The 20403-nt window shown below is 43.0% G+C and overlaps 1 pseudogene; it reads left to right on the forward strand.

Annotated features, from left to right (window-relative positions):
* The first annotated feature begins 5885 nt into the window (after positions 1 to 5885).
* On the forward strand, positions 5886 to 6003 carry LOC124723305 (annotated as a pseudogene).
* The last annotated feature ends 14400 nt before the right edge of the window (positions 6004 to 20403 follow it).

Below are 20403 nucleotides of genomic sequence, written 5' to 3' on the forward strand. Positions count from 1 at the left end.
TCTTAATTGCAAAAACAGGTAAAATTGATACTTGTCTATCACAGCGCCATCTACCATGAATGGGAAAAAAATGGTTTTAGTGAAACGTACCTATTTTTTGGCGTAGAATCCGAATATGCAATAAAAATAGGTTGGGGGAGGGAGACCCATTTGAAAATCCGAAGTTGACCACACAGTAGAAGTGGTTAAGAGCAGAACAGTTGTAGCACAGACAGATGCGCTCTTTATTAATATTAACTTTTCAGCTAGAAATTTTTTTCCTACGATGCATCGTTTCCGTGATATTTAGTTCAAAAATGGCTCTGAGCACTATGGGACTCAACTGCTGAGGTCATTAGTCCCCTAGAACTTAGAACTAGTTAAACCTAACTAACCTAAGGACATCACAAATATCCATGCCCGAGGCAGGATTCGAACCTGCGACCGTAGCGGTCTTGCGGTTCCAGACTGCAGCGCCTTTAACCGCACGGCCACTTCGGCCGGCGATATTTAGTTGTCTCAAGTTAAAACAAACACCCTGTGTTGTCAAAGAAGTATAAATTGGAGTAATATCCAATAATATGAGGGCAGAGTAAGCTTGCGGTTGTTGGTACTGACTGGCAGGTTTTCAGGTTCCGAGTAATTTTGTGTGTGTGTGTGTGTGTGTGTGTGTTTGTGTGTGTGTGTGTGTGTGTGTGTGTGTGTATGTGTGTGTGTGTGTGTGTGTATGTGTGTGTGTGTGTGTGTGTGTGAGCAGAAGTATGGGGTAAAAAGAGGTAAATAAAGAATGCGTGCAATAACTTCCTGCTCTTAGAGAAACGTTTAGGATGTAATATTGATAAAAATTTAATGTGGTTGTGTCTGGATTTTCTAACGACAGAAAGAAAATGAGGAAAAAAGTTCTTTAAACTATATGCTACATGCAGGTGAAATATATGCGAGTATCGCCTCCAACCAGACATGCATTACAAAGAGAAACATTGTGTTTTCTGAGGTTAGTGCATTGCAGAGTTTAACGTATTAGTGTACTATTGATTAAAAAAAAAATTAGTAAGCACGGTGCTGCATCATTCCGTTTACACATGAGAACTGTACACGAAGAGATTCGTATATACGAAGTTCATATGAAACATTACATAAAATCTATAACGTGTACAGAGCAATCAGTATCCAATAATTATTGTCTGTATTCCATTCACGCCTTGTTCTTTCACCTGGTACGATACGAACTTAAAACTAATAAATCTTCAACAGTCAAAAGAAATACAAATTCATGTTAAAACAAAAGTCAAAATCACAGCAGTAACAGCAAAATATATTGGCATAATTTTTCATCAGTGTTGTTAAAGTACAATCAACTCTTTCTTATACTTCATACATAACGTAGCAGAAAAACTGGCTTATTGTGGCATACGTGTGTTGAAAGATGTTTGAAAAAAGAAGTAAAGGGCAAATTGGGTTTCCGCATAAACATTCGTTTCCCATTATTTCTGCAAACTGTTCTCGGAGAAAGTTGAAAACCAAAGAGTGAATATTTCAAAAATGGCTGAGTTCTGCCGTAAGCATTGTACGTAATATGGAAAGTTATTAACTTTAAAATTGGTTAGTGGTAACCAACATAATTTTTAAGACACTTTCTCACTCCGCCTCCAAGACATGCTGTTTATAACAGGAGCTCCTTCTGTGCATTTCTGTTTTTGATTTTGTTTTCTATTATCAAGGTTCAAAGGCTCTGAGCACTATGGGACTTAACATCTTAGGTCATCAGTCCCCTAGAACTTAGAACTAGTTAAACCTAACTAACCTAAGGACATCACACACATCCATGCCCGAGGCAGGATTCGAACCTGCGACCGTAGCAGTCGCGCGGTTCCGGACTGCGCGCCTAGAACCGCGAGACCACCGCGGCCGGCTGTATTATCCTATTCAGGCAAATGGGTCTGCAGCACAAACCGAACACTCAAGGCACTAATTACGTTCAATACTTAGGGAGTCCATCATTAAATTGTTAAATAAATTGTTTTTACTTCATACTTACAAGATGTCTAATACTGGTATCACTGAAGCCGCAAAAAATAAGCGAAATACGAGAACTTACGCCTTTTATCGACGTATGTACAAAATGTTTAAACGAATTAATCTACACAACTGAGAAGTTCTGGAAAAAACTGAGCCCGTCAAGCACAAGTAGCGATCAATTAGAATAAATTAGACACGAAACAAAGATACAACCTTGACCGCTGTATCGAAAATCGATGAAAGATGAATAAAACATGTGGGTTACTTCACTGAATAAGACATTCTGAATCGTAAAATCGTGGTTTCCGATTGATACTGACCCTCATTTTGAAAATAATTTGTAATAGGATTAGAAAACGACCATGACGGTGAAATGGCTCTGAGCACTATGGGACTTAACATCTAAGGTCATCAGTCCCCTAGACTTAGAACTACTTACACCTAAGGACATCACACACATCCATGCCCGAGGCAGGATTCGAGCATGCGACCGTAGCAGCAGCGCGATTCCGGACTGAAGCACTTAGAAAAGCTCTGCCACAGCGGTCGGTACTATGGTGATTAGATACCAGATCCATCTCTACGTTGTACAGTTTCTTCCAAGGTTATTTAACACATGTATTAACATTCAGCCTGACTATCAAGCCCTAATTATTTTTAACTGTATTCTCTACCATGTAAGAGAGTTGTTTTAAGCGAGGTCCAGATGTAAGTAACATCACAATATCACAAAAACTACAAATTATTATTTTTCCTGGTTATTGTCGTAACGCTTATGCAGTTTGGACGATACTCAGCCCTACTAGGCATAAATCTTTTAGTCCTACACATAAATGTCAGTAGAAACACTGGAAACAGTGAATCAAAGATAATACATACCATTCCGGTATCCAATATCTCTGAAGACTAGTTTGTAACGTACATAATCTATGGAAGTTCAAAACTGTAGAGTAAAAAGAATATATATCACTCTGTTAGACTACTAATGCGATACATACGATTATGGAGAACAGAAGTGACCAAATTTACCAGTAAGTGAAGTAAAACTTGATGACTTAGCAGGTCTTATATGTCGAAAAGGTAACTGGGCGTTTCGTAACAAAAGAAGTAGGATCACAAATTTACGAGACTCCAGTTGACAGCCCGCGGGTTCGTTGAACAGAGTCTTGACTCAGCTGAAATAAAACTTGAAATCGAAGGGCAGGCCATTCGAAGCCGCTTCTGCACGGTTTGCCACTCTCGTCACTGGGAACATTGACCTGATCTAACGCCACTTTCAACAATCTTATCCACAGCAAGTGACATACTACGCTTCCTAACCAAATTTCCGTGTTCAATAACTGAAGAGCATAGAAGTGTACCCTGCATTTGTCAGCAACGCAGTGCACGTTGATCATAGCACACACAATCCTTTATTAGTACACTCAGCAGAACACAGGCTGACGTCGCAGCATTTATTCACAGCAGAAAAAGTCATTTTCTGCGCAAGAGCCGTCTGTTTTCGGACAATTATTCCAGCGCTCTATGTTTCTTCCTGAATTTAATTTAGGCAGAGAAGTACAACAGTGCTGACAGTTAAATTTTATTCCTATTAGTATGTTAGTATGTCACTTTGGACTAATTGCCGACGAATATTCCGGATTACTGATGTTTCACGGTCGTCATATGCAAGCAGATAAACTTCGTAGTGAGAAAAATTCTGATAACAATAGTTTATCACTTGCCACTACTGAAATTTTCATGGCGAATGTGAACAGGTAGGGCTATTACTCTAAGAAAGATCATTATCACCATAGTGACAGAAACCGTAAAGAAAACAGGAGGAAAATGACATTTACATGAAGATACAAACGTGTCATAGAAGTAAAAGGAAGGAAAGAAGATTAGAGTTTATCGTCGCGTCGACAACACGGTCATTAGGGACAAAGCACAAGCTCGAATTACGAAAGCATGGGGTAGGAAATTGGCCATGCCCTTTTCATAGGAACCATCTCAACATTTGCATGGAACGATTTAGGGACATCACGGAAAACCTAAATCTGGATGGCCAGACAGGGAACTGAATCATCGTCCTACTGAATGCGAATCCAGTGTGCTAATCACTGCGCTAACTCGCTCGACGTGTGATTAAAGCAACTATTTTAACAACGCTGACTCCGTTTTTAACCAAATCTTATTTGTAGTTCTGACTGCCTATGGATTTGCGTTAACTCTTTTTAAAATCATTGTGCAAGTGGAGCACTACATCTCAAATAACACACGGTCCTTTTGGTAATGGGAAGATGCCATACATTTCAGAGCACTGTGTACTTATTTATGACTTATGCCACACAGAATACCCAGTAAATACAGTTAAAAAAACGCTTAACATATACGCTTTAGGGCGCTACTGATATCTTCTAAAAAACCATAGATCCTGTCAGTCCTATCGTGAACTATAGCCCTTTTGACATGAGAATGTTCACAACTTGTCATCAATTAAAAATTTATCATCATATGGGATCTGGTCAAAAGTATCAAACCAGAGATTTCTCACTACACGCGACATGATATCTCTTATGACTTACGTAATATAGTACGAAGGTTATTCGGACAGTAAGGCACGATCGGTCGCCTTTAAATCGGCCGCGGTCCGTTAGTATACGTCGGACCCGCGTGTCGCCACTATGTGATTGCAGACTGAGCGCCGCCACACGGCAAGTCTAGTCTAGAGACCCCCTAGCACTCGTCCCAGTTCTACAGCCGACTTTGCTAGCGATGGTTCACTGTCTACATACGCTCTCATTTGCAGAGACGACAGTTTAGCATAGCCTTCAGCTACGTCATTTGCTACGACCTAGCAAGGCGCCATATTCAGTTACTATAATGACTATCTTCAAGAATGTATTCTGAACAGATAATATTGTGAATCATGTACCGTCAAGAGCGACGTTCATCATTAATGGATTAAAGTTAAGTATCAAACTAATTACGTCCGGTTTCTGAATTCTCATTCCTTGTCATGTTCCAGACCTCACGTCAGTATAGTTCTTCCCTCCTCACGCCAGCCTGCGTGAGCTAAAACGCGTGCATTTCGGCCTCCACTCGTAACACGGTGTTGACTCTTCTGCTAACACAAAAAAAATACAGTGAAAATCTGAAGAATCTTTGCACAGATGCGTTGGAAACTGTGTCTAGTACTCCCGTCGATCGCATCATGTCGCTCTTTTCAGTTTTGAGCTCACAGTGAAAACGTAAAGATGGCTAGAAATTAGCGTCTCCCGCCAAGTATGAGAGCCTGGCGAAAGATTTCGGCTGAAGCTATGCAATCCACATAACATAACTGTAATGCGGTTCGTTCTACACGTTCTGCACTCAGCAGGGGCAATGGAGATGCTCCAGTAGCGTTTTCGATGGGAAGTGTTTGATCACCCACAATACAGCCCGTAACTGACTACCCCTGAGGTTCATCTTTGCTCAACTGAACCGCTGGCTATGAAGACAATATTTTGACACAGACAACGAGTTGCTGTCCAGAGTAGAAAATTGTCGTAAAGCACTGGCGGCTGTCTTCTATAACGAGGGAATTGAAAAGTTAGTACAACGCTTCAACAGATCTCTAAGTCTGAGCGGCGAATGTGTAGAGAAGTAGCTGGAAGGTGTAACTAACCGTTGCAAGTAAAACAGTTTTGATTATCACTGTGGTTTCCATTTCGCGACCTATCATTCCTTGCTTTCCGAATAGCCCTCGTATTTCAATAGGTTGACAAAAGACATTGGCTAAGAAAGGACATCAGCAAATACTAAGCGCAATACAGTGCCACGTTGACGCGTTGTCAAGTTACAAATTGAATAAATATAAGCGACGATGTCCAACTCAGATTCTGTATCTCTAGGACAGTCACATCGCCAACGGCCTTGCCGTAGTGGTAACACCGGTCCCCGTCAGATCACCGTAGTTAAGCGCTGTTGGGCTAGGCTAGCACTTGAATGGGTGACCATCCGGCCTGCCGAGCGCTGTTGACAAGCGGGGTGCACTCAGCCCGTGTGAGGCAAACTGAGGTGCTACTTGATTGAGAAGTAGCGGCTCCGGTCTCGGAAACTGACATACGGCCGGGAGAGCGGGCTGCTGACCACATGATCCTCCATATCCGCATCCAGTGACGCCTGTGGGCTGAGGATGACACGGCGGCCAGTCGGTACCTTTGGGCCTTCATAGCCTGTGCGGGAGGAGAGAGAGATAGAGAGAGAGAGAGATAGAGAGAGGACAGTCACATTTGCACGTTTGCCGTGAAATGAGCGGTAGCGTGCCCCTACTGCCGTCAACCCGCAACACATGCCAGTCACCTTCGCAGTCCCTAGCAGGTGCAACCCGGCGCACGCGAACCCGCTCAAACGGGGAGCGGGCAACCCGCGCTGCCTGCCGTGGCTAGCGAGCTGTATGCTTTGCCCTGGTGCCGGTCAAACAGAAGGCGGGCGTCCGCGCTAGACCGTTCCTGCCCGCGGCGGTCAGCTGCCCAGTTGTGTTTCCTTCATAGACTGCTATGGAAAATTTGAAAAGTGTCGGAAGACACTGAAAAATTAATTTATGACATGAGCGTCAACGCCGGACACAGAACTCTCGAAAAAGGAAACAGGTGCAAGTCTGATCATCCAGGTGTAATTAATTACATATACTTGTAAATAAATGCACGCTTATTTGACATTTATTACCAAATGAATATTCTTAAGTAAGATACAGTTAAACTGATTTAATATTATCCTTGCACAAGCTTCGAGCAAACAGTTCTATATCACAATTATTTCTATACATACTAGTGCTGCCCATAGTAATATCACAATACTGCACTAATTTGTAGGGTAATTTAATGAAATTCTCGGATGTCTATTAACCCTTTCTATCCTTTGACTAGACGATTGACGATACACTACAGGGGTTTGGCAAGATTTTCAGTTAAATCATCTTGCTTGATGTTTCGAATTGCTTATGAGAAATGAGAAAAAGACCGAAGAAACGGTCTTCACAAGACTACAGTTCCTTGAAAATCTGGTGAAACTTTCCATAGGCTTCTCATGTCGTATGTAATCATATAATATCATCACTTTCTTCATTTCCTCGAAGAGAGTGCAAATAAAAACAACAGTTCATCGTCATGGGAACTAAATACTCATGTTTCCTACATAGCGTCCATTAGACGGAATTTTATGGCTTTTCTATACTGTTTTAACTTGATTTCTATGTTTTTTATGCATACCTTCACTTTGTTATACGAATACAACTGTTTTTGTTGTTCAATGTGACTGTAGAAAAATTGGTAGTTTGCAGATTAAGCACAGAAAATTGCGGAATTGTGAATAATGACTGGTACTAAGTCATTATGCGGGTTTAATAAACAGTTTTTCCATAGGTATGTAACCTTTTGTGAAAATCGTACCCCCGAGAAAGAAAGTCCAGAATCCATGCTCGGAAGACCTGCAGAACAATGTGCTAGCAGTAAATCATTAAGACTGGAGATTGTGCTGGTAGTAAGTCATTAAGACTGCGAGCATACGACGTACACGCAGATACAGCACTGTTCCCTCTTCTACGCCTGTGAAGGAAAGCTTCATACCAATCTTAGTTGGTGAAAAGACGTTAAACGAAGTTTTAAGGCGAAACGAAGTGTGTGAATGCTATGTCGACATGAAAGAGAGGAACATCTGCATCTGAGGATTAGAACAGTATGGGTTTCCCATGCCATCCCATTTTGAATGGTACGTAGTAAGCTGTTACGAAAGTGGGGCTTTTGTGAGTCCTGTGGACACAACATAACCAGCTGCTTACTGCTTCAAGCAATGTGACAGTAGCTGGCGTTAATCGACATCTAGCCCAGACGCTCATAACGGACTTTTGAGATTCGCCTACAGCGCTGATCCGACGCTGAAACACCGTGACGGTCCTGTATACGGCTACGGTCAGACGCTTCCTACTATGGGTTGGACTGGTGGCACACACATGTTGCAGTCATACTGTATTGTCTAGAAACCACGAATGCCTCACGCTGTCATGTGCATGCGAACGCTATACTTGACGTACTGTGTGTCGAAATGTAGTCTTTTCGTGAGAGTCTTTCTTCATCTTATTCTGCAGTAATGGTCGCCATTTTCACCACATAGCAACAGCCATTCTCAGTTTGGAGATATCAGACCTGATGTACCAGAGGTTCTATTTTGAGTGCTATGTTATTTTTGTTTAATTGTATACGTCAATCGCCTACTACTGGCGTCGTCAGAATATGTAATTTCTTTTTCTTTCATTTTGAAGATGATACAAGTATATGAACAAAAATTACTAACAGCACTCTTACTAAGAAAGAAGCAACGAACTATTGATAAACATCGACAGATGATTCCAGAAAAATGGATGTTGATAATATTTAGTACTTACAAGCCAGTAACTCTCACACAACGCCACAAAACAAAAATCTTCTCTAACAATCGAATACCAAAATTATCATGTGTTAAGTTTTTAGGGCTACAGAGGAAACAACCTGTGGCAGAAAGGTGTCCCTCTAAGACCCCCACCCCCACCCAGGCTGGCTAAGCCCTTGGTGCCACCTGCCTGCCTTTGTTGAGCATTTCAAAAGTATACCTGCACAGAGACAAACTGTGACGAGAGACTTAGGCGCCTGCAGGCAGGCCACGCTGTCACGCTTGCGCATGCTACAAGGGTTATTCGGAAAGTAAGGAACGATCGGTCGCGAAATGGAAAATAAGTGAAAATCTGATGAAGCTTTGTTGATGCGTTGGGCACTGTGTCTAGAACGCCCGTCGATCGCATCATGTCGCGCTTTTCAGTTCTGAGCTCACAGTGAGAACATAAAGATGGCTAGAAATAAGCGTCTCCCTCCACGTATGAGGGCCTGGCGAAAGATTTCGTCTGAATCTATGCAATCCACATAACATAACTGTCATGCAGTTCGTTCTACACGACAATTCTCGGCCGCACTCAACAGGGGCAATGAAGGTGCTCCTGTAACGTTTTCGATGGGAAGTGTTTCATCACCCACAATACATCCGGTAATTGGCTACGCCTGAGGTTCATCTCTGCTGAAATGAACCGCTCGATATGAAAACAACATTCTGACACAGACAACGAGCTGCAGTCCAGAGTAGAAAATTGTCGAAGAGCACTGGCAGCTGTCTTCTATAATGAGGGGATTGAAAAGTTGGTACAACGCTACGAGAGATGTCTACGTCTGAGCGGCGACTGTGTAGAGAAGTAGCTGCAAGGTGTAGCTAACCGTTGCAAATAAAACAGTTTTGATTTTCACTGAGGTTTCCATTTTGCGACCTATCGTTCCTTACTTTCCGAGTAGCCCTCGTAGTAAGCTTGCGGAATTGGTGGGGTGTCAAGGGGTTGCCTGTCACAGTCTGTCTCTACCCAGATGCATTTTTAAAGCGCTCAGCAACGGCAGGTGAGTGGCACCGAGGGTGTGGCCGAACTGAGGAGGCTTAAGCGGGACCCTTTGCCGTTTTAATCATGCATGTGTCGATGTCTCACCCGTCTATGATCGCACCACAGGAGGGCGCCAGACAAGAGGGTTGAAAAAGCAGAAGTACGCGTTGCTGCTTCTGATCGCCTGAAAACTTCGTCAAATGGTTCCTTGTAGTTCCGTATTGTACAACATAGAAAAACTGCACTCCAGAGGGGTGAGATGTCTTCATCGTAGGGATAAATCGTCGGCTGTGTCAAAGGTTGTCAAGAACATCGTCATGCTGCTCGTCACACTGCGAACTGTCGGTTTCTACCGCCAACCGTGTGGGAATCAAGGAAACTGGCGATTTCATTGACGCCTTTTACGCCACTTCAAGAGGTTTTGTTGTGTCGATTCTGAGCGGTGATGTGTCTGAAATGTTTTCTTAGGCTACCCATGAGAAACCTGCGTGATTTCAACGCTGGGTGTCGCGGTTCTGACCGCAGAGACGTCTGAACAAGAGGTGAAATGTAAATAAGAGGGAATGTGACGGTCTTATTATGTAGCACGTCAGCGGCGGCGCTGAGAAGAATTATGGTGAAATTTCGTGACAATGTGACATCATTAACTCTCACATGAACTTCTAATCTCTGGCCTTTTCTCGTATATGTCGATACTTTCCTGTTTGAAGCGTTGCCGAGCCGAAGGCTGACATCACAGGGCGCCTCGGTTTTAGCACCATTACAGAGGTAGGCACCGTTGGGACAAATTTCAAACTTCTACGTCGCAATGGGAGACAATTACGGCGTTTAGAAAAAGTGCTCCTTAAATTGTGTTGCATAGTGTAGAACGGCAACATAAAACTAATCGCAGGAATTGCAGATGTCAAACTGACATTCATTGGAAAATTTTTCTGGAAATGTAGTCCATAAACAAAGGAAGCAGCTATCAAAACAATCGTTCGACCAATACTTGAATATTATTCGTCAGTCTGGGATACGTACCAGACATGATTGATAGAGGAAATAGAGAAGATCCAAAGAAGGGCAGTATGTTTCGTTACAGTTTCATTTAGTAAGTCGGAGAGTGTCACAGAGATGCTCAGCCAACTCCAGGGCAGACACACCAAGAGCTTAGTATTCGGTATCGCGGTACGTTCTACTGTCAAATTTCCGAGAGCGTACGTTCCTGGAAGAATCAGCCAAATGTCACTTCCACCTACGTATATCTCACGAAATGAACACGAAGATAAAATCAGTGAGATTCGAGACCACATGGAGGCTTATCAGCAATCACTCTTCCCGCAAACTATTTGCGACTGCAACAGGAAACAGAGAAAATGGTTCAAATGGCTCTGAGCACTATGCAACTCAACTTCTGAGGTCATCAGTCGCCTAGAACTAATTAAACCTAACTAACCTAAGGACATCACACACATCCATGCCCGAGGCAGGATTCGAACCTGCGACCGTAGCGGTCATGCGGTTCCAGACTGAAGCGCCTTTAACCGCACGGCCACACCGGCCGGCAGGAAACAGAGAAGTGACAGTGATACACAAGGTACACATAGCACACACAGTGAGTTGGCTTCGTGAGTACAGATATAGAAGTAGATGTAGATCATCAGTAAGTTACGGAATGACGCGCTGGTGAAACGACTCACAGGGATAGTATTTTCAGAACACAGAAGGGAATTAGAAGAATTATACATTGTATTAGTTCTAGAGTATCCTACGTATATCTCTTCAATGAACTTGATATTTCAACAGTTGCTGCAGTAGATACCTCTGAATGAAACTTTTGGACCAGAAACCATCAGTATAAGGACGCCAAGAGTGTAATATTATTAAACGTGGGAGTGAGACACCTGGGCACACACGTATTCAACAACCTTGTAGAGTATATTAAAAGTCTACATCTACATCTACAGGGATACTCTGCAAACCACATTTATGTCCCTTACAGCGGGTTCATCGAACCATCTTCACAATAATTCTCTATTTTCCAATCTCATACAGAGCGCGTAAAAAAATGAACACCATTACCTTTCGGTGCGAGCTCTGATTTCCCTCATTTTATTATGATGATCGATTCTCCTTGCGTAGGTCGGCGTCAATAAAATATTTTAGCCTTTGAAGGAGAAAGTTGGTGATTGAAATGTCCTGAGAACATTCCGCCGCAACGAAAAGCGCCTTTGTATTAATAACGTCCACCAAAATCCTGTGTCATTTCAGTGACACTCTCTCCCCTACTTCGCGATAATACAAAACGTGCTGCCCTTCTTTGAACTTTTTCCATGTACCCCATCAAACCTATCTGGTAAGGATCCCACACCGCACAGCAGTATTCTAAAAGAGGATGGACAAGCTTAAATCTACATCTACATATCAACATATATACTCCGCTAGCCACCAAGCGGTGTGTGGCGGAGGGCACAATTCGCGCCAAAATCATATTTGAGCCCCCTCCCCCCCCCCCCCCCTCTGTTCCACTCGCGGATCGGGCGAGGAAAAATGACTGTCTGAACGCCTCAGTATGATCTCTTATTTCCCTTATCTTTGAATGGTGATCATTGCGCGATTTGAAAGTTGGTGGTAGTGTTCTACATGCTCGGTGAAGATCGGATTTCGGAATTTAATGAGCAGCCCCTTCTGTTTAGCGCGCCGTCTATCTGCAAGTGTGTCCCACTTCAAACTCTCTATGAGATTTGCAACGCTCTCGCGAGGGCTAAATGTACCAGCCACAAATCTTGCCGCTCTTCTTTGGACCTTCTCAATCTCTTGAATCAGACTCAATTGGTAAGGGTCCCATACAGACGAACAATACTCCAAGATTAGACGAATTAACGTATTGTAAGCTATTTCCTTTGTTGAAGGAAGTGTAGGCAGTCTCCTTAGTAGATGTGTCACATTTCCTAAGTGTCCTGCCAATAAAACGCATTAAATGGTTAGCCCTCCCCACAACATTTTCTAAGTGTTCCTTTCAATTTAAGTAGTTCGTAACTGTAATTCCTAGGTATTTAGTTGAATTTATGGCCTTTAAATTTGACTGATTTAACGTGTAACCGAAGTTTAACGGATATCTTTTAACACTCGTGTGGATGACCTCAAACTTTTCGTTATTTAGTGTCAATTGCCAATTTTCACACCATACAGATATCTTTTCTAAATCTTTTTGCAATTTGTTTTGATCTTCTGATGACTATACTAGTCGATAAACGACAGCGTCATCTGCAAACAACCTAAGACGGCTGCTCAGATTGTCTCCCAAATCGTTTACTTAGGGAAGGAGTAGCAAAGGGCATATAACACTACCTTGGGGAACGCTGGAAACCACTTCTGTTTTGCTCGATGACTTTCCGTCATTTGTAACCTGGAACGTAAACATGATACAAAATTTAACAAATGTTACCCTCTCACATGGAAATTAAAATGTGTTTCCTTAAATGGTTTATTCGTTGTTTGTCTTACGCCTATCCTTACAAATGTTTCTACAAGGTTCCATGGTCCTACCATCACTCGTTTTTCATGTTGACCCTATAAAGTAGCGAAAATTATAAGCACCCTGTACACGGGCTAAACAAGTGATAATTGATAGTACCACGTTGAGTCCTAGTTGGTGTTGCTGATTAGTAAAGCCGTACCATAGGAATTATCGCCTGCCTTCGTGATAGTAATACGTGGCTTCACGATGTCATATTGTCCAAACATAGCCTTAGGAACGAAAAAATTATGAGGCTCAAATTTTTGCAATGCCTGTGTTACAGCCGTTTAGAAACACCGAGTATAACAGATTTTTCTCATCCCACTAATGTATGGATCGAGCAAAGAACGATGGCTTGTACACCTCCGTGCGAGCTGTTATTTGTTGATTTTTACCCCCAGAATCAACGTACACGCTGCAGACGAATATTCGTTGTTTCTCCGATGCAAGCCGGTTCGTTAAATTTCCTAAGCAAGTTTTCCGGAGATATAGGCCGTCCTTCCAAAAAGTCCCGAGACTGATTTTATTCCTGCCGAATAAGCGATATTAGCGCAGTAATTTAGGCTGCAGCTTGGTCTAACAACTGTAAACAGGAGAGATGCATTCGATCACTCAAGTATGAGTAGGCAGTTTTAAGTAGTGGACGGACGTCCTTAGTGTGTATACGTTGTTGTGTCACAAATTGCAGTGCAGCAACATCTCTAAATCTAGGGTTCCATAAATCCTCCAGAATGTTTTGAAGAAGAGAAAATTGTGTGCAAAGTTTGTAACGTATCCCTCGGCTGCTGGACCAAAACAGAATTGCGAACACGCCTGCCGCGACATGACTGAAATGCAAAATGCAGACGATTCTTTACTGGAAAATGAACCTACCACAAAACGAAAAAGTGCAGGAAGTCACATGAAGGGTCAAAGCTTTGAGAACATAATCGACATGCAAGCAAATGTGATTCGCTAGTTGAACAACATTTCGTTTCACGTGGTAGTATGAACGTCCTGTGCGTTTCACCATCTTAACTCTTCTCTATTTTTTACTAATTCACTCTCGAAACTTTTTGAACAGACGGATTATATCGTCTTTCTTCGATTGTTTACCTGTATAGATATTCTGCCTTTCTGTCAACGAAGTTTCGTGAAGTTTTTGTGAGAAACATTCTGTTCCTCCGCTCCGTAAAGAAGGCGCGTGCGTGTCAGCACCCTGGGGGGTGTTCGCGGATGACATGTCTCCTGGTCTTTCAGGCGCCCCGACATTTCAGTTCTCCATTCTTCGAAGCACATCACAAAGAAGGCACGCTCTCAGCAGGGTGCCTCATTTCTACCTGTCAGAGAAACGAAAAGAGACACAAAAACTGTTTCCGTCACAGAGGAAATAGAGAACTCAATTTCTTGTCCAGCTTCTATGACAGCACATATTCCCAAGGGTAAATATACGCAAAGGTGTGTCGTATGTAATGTTTCTGAAAATGGTCGTAAATAAAGTTCACAATTTACCACCCTGACATGAAAGTTACTAGAGAGGGAGCATTAGCTCTGTTGTACAAACGTATGTGCAGGGTGTGTCCTTAGCGTGGTTGAAGGAATCATACCGCAATGGTGTTACGAGAGCATAGGGTATATAAATCAGAATGTACCGGCTTCTCCCGATTATTAAGGCAGCGGAATAAATATTGTTCTGAGTATTCTGTTCATTTACCTCCATTAGCACCTGATAGGGATGTGAACAATATACTACAGTATAGAATATTTGCCCGTGAAATGGAAAGGTTTCGTGATCGAGTTGTAGTCTAGAGCACAGTTTTAATCTGCCAGGAAGTTTAAAATCTGTGTACGCTCTGTTGCAGAGAGAAAATTAATTCTGGAAAAATTCCTTATTCAGTGGTTAAGTCATTTCTCAGCAGTACCGATTCTTCCAGGCGTCCTACTCGCGTAAGGTATCCAAGAGAACTTCTGTGAAGTCTGGAAAGCAGGAGAGAAGTACTGGCGGAAGTAAAGCCATGAGGCCCGCTGTTAAGTCGGGCCAGGAGAGCGCAGTCGGTACGACACTTGCCTATAGAAGGCAGAGGTTTTAGCTTTGAGTCCCGGTACTGCACAATGTTTTAAGCTGAAAGGAAGTTTCAATACACTGAAATATTTCTTTTTTAAATAAAAGAGCTTACAACCGTGGAAAATGCATTCGCTTATCCCCATAATGCTGTCCTAGAAGCAATGTCGGTGTGTGCTCTTGCGTTGGCTTGTATGAAATAACGGTAGTTATTTTCGTAATTGTTACTGGTGCACAGTTTGCATCATACTGTATATACGTCTGTCAGAGGTAACGCTTTGGTGGAAGAAAGACCGGTCCAGTAATTCGTATTGCACTAATTTCGTATCTCACAATTATTTTCACATTATGTGGAGGCTCTTAACGTTACAGGTGACGATTTTAAAAACTCCAGCGTTGATTATTCTGTGAATTCATGTAGCTAGATAAATGCAGTTGCATTTTTGACATCGGGCAACAAAATGTGGATTGATAACTCGATGCACCATTGGTACATTGTAAGTTTTCGATCTGCGTTTGTGCAAAATACTTAAGTAGGTACTACTGCCACCGCAGTCAGAAATGTTAAACGCTGCCGCGATTTTCTCGGGCTTCTTTAGAAGATCGCTCTTAATTCAACTACGCTGCGCAACACAATCACTTTTTGAAAATCCGTAATTGTCTCCCATTGCGACCCAGAAGTTTGCAACTTGGATCAAAGATGGTCAAAACCTTCGTCTGTAATGGTGCTAAAGCGAGGCGCCCAACCGTGGGCACGGCGACACTTCAAACTCCAAGGAGTCAACACATGCAAAGAAAAGGCCACAGCAAAGTAGTTCATGTGAGCTACAAAGTGGGTTAATTATGTTACATTGGCACGAAATTTCAGCACAATTCTGCCCAACGCCAATGGACGTGCTGCACTACATGAAGATCACCACGCCGCCTTTGACGCACATTTCATCTCTTCGTTTCACGTCTTTTCGATGGAGGTCAGAACTGCGACGCCCAGCGTTGAAATCACGCGGGTTTCTTATGGGTGGCGGGGGAGGGCACTTCAGACACGCCGCCGCTTATAATCGACGCGTAAAAGCCTCAGGATGTAGTAAAAAGAGCGTCAATGTAAGCATCACGTCCATAGGCGAGTTCATTTTCACACATTTCGCGCTCGAAAACGATTGTTTGCTGTGCTATGTACAACAGGACGACGTTCTTCAGAAATTTCGCAATTGTTGACACCGTCCCCCCCCCCCCCTCCTCCAGGCCGATTAAACCCTTTTTCAAGGACATCGCTACACTGCAACCCCAGTGAACGTGATCTCATCCCTTCGGAGTGTAGCGTGACCGCAAGTTTTGCTTTGGTATACAGTGTGGAACTTCTAGGGACCATTAAAAACCATTCGACGTGATCCGAAACACAAAATGGTGTTTATGCTTTCCATTCCACCTTTTTCGCGCCCTCCTGGAACGTGTGCACGGGAGAATGCGACATTGACATGCACGTGAATGAAGTGGCAAAGTATCCCTCTAAGACCCCCGAGGCCGGCAACTTCGTTGGTGTCACTCGACCACTTTCTTTGGACACTTTAAATATGTCCCTGTACACGGATACTAATTAACCTATCCCTACATGGATACCTGGAGATGGGACAGGCAACTCAAGAAAGGTCAACGTGTGGCATTGATAATGTTGCCACACTGGAGTGTCTTAGAAGAACATTTTCCCACTTTATTCATGTGCGTCTCAATGTTGCATTCACCCACACACACACCAAAGGATGGCGTGAGAAATGCGGGATGAAAAAGTATAAACACCCTTTGCTGGTTTGGATCGTGTTCAGATTCCGCTGAATGGTTTTGAACGGTCCCTAGTTGTTCCACCCAGTCTACCACAGCAAAAGCTGCGGTCACACTGCTCTCCGAAGGGGCGACATCACGTCCCATGCGGCTGGAGTACCGAGATGTGCTTAGAAAAGCGTTGAGTCGTCCGGGAGTACCAGAAGTGGCAAAATTAGTCAAAAATATCGTCCTGTGCAAAATGTGTGGTAATTAAGACCCCTAAGGAAGCGGTGGTTTCATTGAAGCCCTTCCTCCTGAGGGATTTTACTGTCGATTCTGATCGACGGCGTGTCAAAAATGTTTTCCTCGACCACCTATAAGACAACCCCGTTATCTCAACGTTGGGCGTCGCGGGTGTGACCACCAGTCGCGCCAAACGAATGGTTGTAATTTGATTAAGAAGAAGCGTGACGACTCTCTCATGGTGTGACACGTCCACACTGGCGTTGGGCAGAATTGTGCTGAAATATGGTGCCAATGAGACATCATTAACCTACCACACCGTTCACACGTAAGTCCGAGCTCTGGCCTTTTATACGCATGTGTCGACTTCTCGCTGTTTGAAGCATCACTGAGGCCGAAGGTGACGTCAAAGGGTGCTACGCTTTTTCACCGTTACAGAGGAAGGTTGCAAGCACATTTAAGCCAAATTTTAAACTTCTGTGCCATCACGGGAGACAATTGCGTGGTTTCAAAAAATTGAGATTTTAACTGTCTTGCGCTGTGTAGTTTGATAGAAACCAAACACCACCTCCCGAAGTTCGATGGCTTGTGATTGAGTGTCGCAACTCCTGCAAGCTACACTTCCCTCAAACAACGCAGGCTACATAGGACGACCGACTCACCAGGCGAGTAGAGACCGGCAGCTAATTCTAGTGGCCCGCCGCAGAGATCACTTCCAGGGCGGAATAATGTTCCACATCACGCATCCCGTCGAACAAATACGGCGGAGCTTAGTATCACCGCACACCAGGATGTAAGTCGCGCTCCGCCTCTTACCTGGCACGAGATTCGAGAGTGCGTTTTTGCGAGAGTTCCGGAGGAAGCTAGTTCGAGTTCTAGATCCAGTCGCCATCGCTGCTACCGCCCCAGTTCATCGCAGCTCACCTGTCCGAAGAAGGATTTGCCGCTATTCGACAAGGCCCTACACCACCACGGCAGTTCCTACACCGGACTTACGACTGTACTGGGCAGTTGGTGCGTAGAGGACAACACCATAACCCGATTTCCCAGAAACTTCGCTCAGTGGAAGAGGGGTCAAAACAAGCGAACAAGTGTACCGACTTATCCACAGATAGTCGGCGGTTTCTGAAAAAAGGGGGTCAAAGTTTCCGAGGTATTTCCCTGGTACTTCATGCGCCTCTTACCTTACAATATCGTTACACAAATTGGTGGTACAGTGCTTAGCATCACGGATGTTTAATTTTGGGCCCCGTGTTCGAAACTCTACTATCACTTTCATTTTTGTTTTCCATTTATATACCCATGTCTGTAGAAGATTTCTATACGAATGTTTCCCAATGTATACTGATATAATGTTGCCCCAATTCGTCTACCAATTGTATGTCAGATGAATGAACTTAAAAAAAGAATGAGAAAATTATTTGAAGTTGTTTTTGGTGAAATTCCTGTAGTGTATCTTAATTCATAATCAATTGCAAGCGCCAGTTTTCGGGAAAGTGAGCCGTTATGCATAGTTCGCCGCGGAATTATTGCCAACGTGCGATGTCTTCACCAAAGTTAACGACGTTCCTTTCCCGAGTGAGATTCATACGACGAAATGTCACTATTGAAAATCTGTCTTCGCGTGATGCTCGTGGTGTTCGGAATATCTGTGTTTTTAATATTTCTACGATCGGTATCATCAAAGTGAACGCGCCAAATCTTCCTGAGGAATAAACATTTGAATAAGATACACGAATTAATATAAGAATTGATTTGCAAATGAAATATCAGAAAACGAGAATTTAAAAAGATTGTAACCCATCAATATATCATACATGTGTGTAATACACAGTAAATCTGTGACACTTATTGTGAAATCCAGTCCTAATTTTGCAATGAATATAACGCCCTTGTATCCCCTAATTTGTTAAGACACATTAGTTACCTTCTATGGACGTGGATATATAAATGAAAGCAATAAAAATAAAATAAATAAAAACAATAATCAGATTTCGAACATAAGGCACAAAATTGAGAAGCCGCGACACTAACCACTGAGCCACCATTCCGTCTGAAAATACTGCGTGGTAAAAGCCACATATAGTACCTCGAAAATACATCGAAAACTTTGACCGTTGTTTTCTGAAACTGTAGAGTATCTACAGATAAGCAGAGACACGTGTTCCCACATTTTTGACTCTTCTTCCTCTGAGAAAAGTTCCTTGGAAATCAGATGATGACACTTGACGTGTTCTCTTCGTTTGCCACAGAGCAGGCCTGGCATAGGCTAGGAATATTGTAAAATGATATCTTGAAGTTGAGAATTTGTGTGTCATTGAATATATGAGTGTTTTGAAAGTATAATTGTAGTCATTTCAGTAGTCGTGCTCATAGGTATGCGCACCTAATGTCTGGCTGGTAGTAAAGCCTCTGTTTACACTATCAGTGGGATCTTGGTCTCTGTTATCAACATATATGTTGGTGACAAAGTCTAGCGGAAAAGGATGACCTTCGAATTTCTTTTTGTGAAAATTCTTAAAGGATTTCAAATAAAACAAACGTTATAACATTCTACATCTTTATTTTTCATGTCCACATATTTATTCTCAGCGTCAACGTAGTCACCCTGGCGACGAAAGAATTTCCACAACGAGAGACCAGTTTGTTGATACCGATACCGCGGAATGTTTAACTTTGTTGACGGAGCCGCAGCACCACCTCACCTCTGCTTGCCCCACTTCAAATTCCAGAATTTGAAACGTGAACAGCTGCTAGCATGAGTTTCTTAGAAGTAGATACCTTAGGGGTTACGAAGCAACTCAAATCGCTTGATACGGGCAAGTCTTCAGATCCAGATTGTATATCGATTAGGTTCCTTTCAGATTACGCTGATACAATAGCTCCCTACTTAGCAATAATATACAACCGCTCGCTCACCGACAGATTTGTACCTACAGATTGGAAAATTGTGTAGGTCGCACCAGTGTTTAAGAAGGGTAGTAGGAGTAATCCATCGAACTACAGACCTATATCATTGACGTCGGTTTGAAGTAGGGTTTTGGAGCATATACTGTATTCAAACATTATGAATCACCTCGAAGGGAACGATCTATTGATACGTAATCAGCATGCTTTCAGAAAACATCGTTCTTGTGCAACGCAGCTAGCTCTTTATTCGCACGAAGTAATGGCCGCTATCAACAGGGGATCTCAAGTTGATTCCGTATTTCTAGATTTCCAGAAAGCTTTTGACACCGTTCCTCACAAGCGACTTCTAATCAAGCTGCGGGCCTATGGGGTATCGTCTCAATTGTGCGACTGGATTCGTGATTTCCTGTCAGGAAGGTCGCAGTTCGTAATAATAGACGGCAAATCATCGAGTAAAACTGAAGTGATGTCAGGTGTTCCCCAGGGAAGCGTCCTGGGACCTCTACTGGTCCTGATCTATATAAATGACCTGGG

The sequence above is a fragment of the Schistocerca piceifrons genome, chromosome X (genome assembly GCF_021461385.2).
Source record: "Schistocerca piceifrons isolate TAMUIC-IGC-003096 chromosome X, iqSchPice1.1, whole genome shotgun sequence".
Classification (NCBI taxonomy): Eukaryota; Metazoa; Arthropoda; class Insecta; order Orthoptera; family Acrididae; genus Schistocerca; species Schistocerca piceifrons.